Raw genomic sequence first — 4,765 nt, 5'->3', positions numbered from 1 at the left:
ATCAGTAAATAGTACCTTTGGAAAAGGTACAGCTGAAACAACAATCAAAATGCATCTTTTTTTTTAAAACTCCTTTGCTAACATGCACGGAAACCTCTGAAGATTTTTTTGCATTTTTCTGTGAAGAGAGAACTGCAAGTGTTATGAGTAAGATTAATGGTTCATTATTGAAATGTCATTTATTCAATTGATGTAATCCATGACACTTATTTTGATTCTGATAGAAAATGAGTAAGGAAGTTACCAGTTAGGGTAACATTTATTGTAATAAACTTATTTTAAGTAATTGAGCAGTTGTTGTGGCAGGAGTTGCTGCTAATCTCTAGTCACCCTTACAAAATGGTAAAGGTGTATATTAAAAGACAGTTCTGTACTGAAAGAAAATTTCCTCATGAATTCCTATTACTTTTATCTGCTTCTCCATAAGATCTTTAATTTGACACAGCCGACTACTATACCAGACATCCAAAGGGGAGGGAAAACTTTGGTAAGGATGTGTGTGCCAAAGTGCTGATAGTTGGGCTTACCTGTAGAATCCAATGCTTCCTTTGGTAGTTTATTTTAATGATTAATCAACCTCCTTGTTAATATGAATTTGTCTGGCTTCAACTTCCAGCCATTGTTTCCTATTATGCTTTTTTCTCTGCTGGATTAAAGAACCCTGAATCACCCAGTACTTCTCCAAGTGAAAGTAGTCAAGTCACTTCTCAATCATTATTTTTATAATATGAACAGATTTTGCTTTAAGGCATTTTTGCAGCCTTCAGACTTGTGGCTCTTTAATGCACTATCTCCAATTTTTCAACCTACCATTTAAAATATGAATACCAAACCTGGATGCTGTATTCCAATATTGGTTTCACCAGTGCCACCTCCCTTTTCCTACCAGTTACTCCTCTGTTTGTATGTTTGTTAATCCTTTTTTGTGACCCCTATTATACAATAGCTTTTCATAGTCCACCATTCTGTAGGGATGGCCCACATTTCTTTTTTTGGATATCTGCATTTCACTATTTTAAAATATTTTTTTTATTTGAATGGGACCAGCATACGTAAGTGACTCAGATGAGTGTGTATAGGGCTCAGTCAGAAGTAACAATTGAAATTTTTCAAACCCATTCCTTCGGAATTCCATAGTGCTCTGCTCCCTGCTGTAACTCGCCTATGGGCGAGGGAGGAAATGCTCTAATTTAGCCTGCCAGACTGTCCAGACCCTGGGTTCCACTCACTGGTCCTGGCTACTAGGGGTGTGTGAAATGGGCCCTATTCGATTTGGATTCGGATTCGTCCCAAATCAGGGACAGCAATTCGATTTGTTGATTCGGATCATTGTCCCTGATTCGATGCTGATTTGGAGAATCAACAATTTGGCTATAGACACAGCTTCAAAAGTTTTTTCTACATACCTTGAGGTAGCAGGCGCGGCTTGTGAACACTGATGTACTTCTGGTCTGCTTCCGGGTCCGCTGAGGAGCATGTTGGGGGGGACCCCCTGCATCCTCCACAGCTTGGTAATTGGCCACAGGGGGACCCTGGGTGCCCCCCAGCCCCAGGAGGCACCAGTCGAGTGTGGGGTGGCCCCTCAACACACTCCCTGGCAGACCTAGAAGCGGACCAGAAGTGCTTCTGGTCCACTTCTGGGTCTGCTGCTGAGCACACTGGGGAGCCCCCTGTGCTTCCGTGGGACACTACATGTGCCCCAGCATTACAGCACTTAATGAGCCCCTGCTACCTAGTGGTATGTAGAAAAAACATTTAAAGCTGTGTCTATGTCTGAATCGCCAAATCTTTCCGAATCTCTCCGAATCAATTCAGAGCGTTCCGATTCAATTCGGAGAGATTAAAGGGTCTTCTGATTCTCTTCAGGTTTGGAGATTTGGCTACCAAATCGGGCCGAATCTCTGCTGAATCAATTCAGAGACCAAAGCTTTGCATAGCCCTATGGCTACTCCAGCACTCATGGGTCCCGTACCACTGATGATGCTGGATTTACCAGCCCCAGTCCTCTCTACCTCTGCTACTGTGACATGGGGACAAGAGAGGTTCAGGGGAATTTGGACAGGAGGAGAAGAGAAGTTTGGGGGATTTGGGGCCGGAGGGGAGGGTGCGGTAGAGAAGAGTTTCATCCTCTATGGCAGGAGAGGAGTGTGGAAGTGTAGTTTGCTGCAGTCTTCTCTAGCTGGAGGGGCTAGGTTTCCTAAGGCTGGGCTGGAGAGCTATGACTACATGCAGCCATGGCAATTTTGAAACATTCCAGTTGGAGGAGGAGGGTGAAAGGGAGTGTCACAGAAGCTGTACATTCCACTGCTGAAATTATACCTTTTTCTAAATGTTTTCAGGCCTGGTACACTTGGAAATGTTTCAAAAGTTACTTCTACAAAAGTTACTTCAAAACCTACTTAGTTCAATAGTACAGTTTGCACCCTGTGGGTGGTTTTATTTTCTGTTGATTTTTGTGTCATCTGAAAACTTTATCATCAGTGATACATATTTTTAAAATTTCCTTTTGTATCAGTGATGAAAATGTGTGTCAGGTTTACCATCTGTTCCCAACTAGAACCCTTCCTAGTTCAAATTAAATCAGAGTCCTCCAGCATCCCAGCAAGGTCTGCAGCCCTGGGCTGGTGTGCTGTCTACTCCAGAGAGCAGGGCTGGCCCCACCCCTCTGCTTCCTAGCTGGAGCAGTGAAGACTGGCTTACTGCCCACCCCCAGGCAAACTGCGGCTAGGGTCTGGGGTCAGGGAGAGGGGTTAAACTCACCTTCCCCCAAGTACAGAGCTGCCTTGCCCTGCTGGCTTAGTGCTGGCTGCGACTGTGGACTACAGATCCCAGAGGTACCTGGAAACAGGAAGAGGAAGTGATGAGCAACCCTGAAGAGTCCTTCTGCTGTGATGCTGGACTGCCAATCCCAGAGCCCTTGGGGCCAGCAGTAAATGAAAGCAAATATACAGTCCATAGCCATGCTCTAATGTCCCCCGGCTTCTGCCTTGAGCCAATGCAGACATGTGCATTTCCTGAATCACAAGTGAATGTCTGTTCATTTGCTTATCAGTTCAATCATTGCAGCTTAGACTAACCTGCAAAGACTGAATGAATTCAGCCTTGGGCTTTTTGACTGCCTGTACTTAGTCTACAAGTATACAAGTGCCCCACCCCACCTCCAGGCATGGCAGCCATGGCTGCTGCTCTCAAGAGACTCAGGTGGCAGAAGGAATGAAGCCCGCCCCCACCACTGTGTGATCCTGGCCTGGCTATTGCAGCGGGGGCCTTGTGGGGACTCTGTCTCCTCTTGAGCACCAGCTAAGCCCCACACTGCTGCCTGGGATATGGGCAGAATTGCCCAAAATTAACCCTCACAGAGAACCTAGAGTGCACCTGTCTGTAATGTCATCAGTCAAAGTTTAAATTTCCATGTGATAGGCCATTTTAAAAGTGCTCTGCAGCTGTGAACATTTTGTTGTATTACAGCTATAGAGTGCTTTCAGGTGCCTCATTGTGCGAAAAATGCAACTTCTATAAGCATCCCATATGCTGTGTACTCTGTTGATATTGAATACTACTACATTTTTAAAAGCAGAATGTGTTAAGTAAAACAGACTACAACAGTTGGTGTAAATTGTAATTATTATACATGACCTTTTCTGCAGACATCACAAAATTGTAATCTTGAAGAGTCTAAATATTTATTTGACAGGACTGTTCCATAAAATCACCTTGCATGGAATTAATTGTATTCCTGTCTTTTAATTCTTTATTAATTGATTCCTCTATCAACTTTATATTATTTTGCCAAGGACTGGTATCAGGGAAATGTGCCTGTATTTACCTGTGTTATTCCACTTGCCTTTTCTGAATTTAGGCACAGCTTTTGAACAATTCTAACCTTACAGAATTTCCTTGATATTTGAAGTTTTATTAAAAATTAACATTGAGAGACCAGAAATCTTCTCAGCCAACTTCTTTAGGACACTTTTATTCAGGTGTTCAAAACCTGTTGATGTGAAGATGTTTATTTCTAGGAAATTTTGTTTAACTTCCTCCTTATTTACTTCTAAATTGGAAAGTAATTTATCATATGCAAACAATGAAAATACATTATCCTGCTTCTGTTTAAATAAAGAGAAATATTGGTTTAACATCTCTGCTGCTTTAAACATCGTTATGAACTATTTTACTATCTCTATCTACTAATAAGCCTTTACCATTGCTAAGGTTTCTTTTGTCTTTGAAGAACAGAGTTGTAAAACTCTTTATTGCCTTTAGTCCTGGAAGTCATTTATTTTTCAGTGATGTCTTGAGCTTCCCTTATAAATTTTCTATATTTTAAAATGTCTAATTTATATTGATCATTATATTTCCATTCCTCCCCATCCATGCACAATTTGTTCTTTCATTTTTAGTGACTGTCTTTAGTTCACAACTGAAACAAGATGATTTGGCTTTCCTGTCATTAGGTCCAGTACAGAGTTGTTTTGTGTGGAGTGCACTAGATGTGTGTGGGGTACATTTAGAATTAGCTTATAGCAGTGGTGTTCAACCTCCTGCCTGCATGCCAGATGTAGCCTATGGAGCCATGCCATCCAGCCTGTGGATTTCCCACACGTGTGGCCATTTGGTAGTAGGGGAGCACTGGCAAGTTCCCACCTGTGGGAGTGGGGAAGCGGTTCTAGTTTGGCTCATGGCTGGCCAGAGGCTACTTGTCTGTCCCACGGGGCTGGACAGTTTAAGCGCCACCGGCTCATGGTTTTCAGAAAGTGTAATGCTG

This window comes from Gavialis gangeticus, unplaced genomic scaffold, assembly GCF_001723915.1.
Source record: "Gavialis gangeticus isolate Ggan-Ray unplaced genomic scaffold, GavGan_comp1, whole genome shotgun sequence".
Lineage (NCBI taxonomy): Eukaryota > Metazoa > Chordata > Crocodylia > Gavialidae > Gavialis > Gavialis gangeticus.
Note: the sequence above shows the minus strand (reverse complement) of the source record.